The sequence below is a fragment of the Psammomys obesus genome, unplaced genomic scaffold (assembly GCF_907164565.1).
Source record: "Psammomys obesus unplaced genomic scaffold, mPsaObe1.curated_primary_1811, whole genome shotgun sequence".
Classification (NCBI taxonomy): domain Eukaryota; kingdom Metazoa; phylum Chordata; class Mammalia; order Rodentia; family Muridae; genus Psammomys; species Psammomys obesus.
Genome location: NW_026593931.1, coordinates 895,104 through 895,810, shown reverse-complemented (window position 1 = coordinate 895,810; position 707 = coordinate 895,104).

Here is a 707-nt window from a genome sequence, read left to right as displayed (position 1 = left end):
TGTCTTGGCAGGGCACAGTGGGGTCAGGGCCCTAGCTGGGGTGGGCGGAGCTCCGCCTGCACAGAGGACAGCTGGGAGCTGGACCTTGGCTGACACCATCCTCTCTCTCACAATGGTACATTTTTTTTATCTAGCTCAGCCACACATGTGAACTCCCTAGATAATTCTGACCCTTTCTTCTAAGCAACAGCACGTTATAACTTAACAACTGTAAGAGGAAGCAAAGCCAATGCAGTGTGTCTTCTGTATTCCTAAAGGATTTGATTGTGGCTGATGCTCCGGCCCCAGCATGAGATAGCAGAGACTACATGTGCTGAAGTAGGAGACATCATGCACCTACACAGATGGTCCCTGTGTTAGCCAGTTTGTGTTACTATCGAGGTGGTACATGCAGACAATCACCTGTTCTCAGCCAGGTTCCTGTCCCAATCTCCTCCCAGAATCAGTGGCCAGAGAGTGCCGAGTATGTACAAACAGTAGATACTTCATTATTGACCCAGGATCAGTGACCTTAAATGAGGCAAAGGAATTCAAAACAGATGGTCTGGAAGCTGGAGACTAAAGCCTGGGGTTTCAGAGGCCAAGGTAGGGATATCCCCCTAGCAGGCCCAGTTCTAGGAGATAGTTCTGTGAATCTTTCTGCCCAAGGCAGGGTCTCAGGTGTGTGTGTGTGTGTGTGTGTGTGTGTGTGTGTGTGTGTGTGTGTG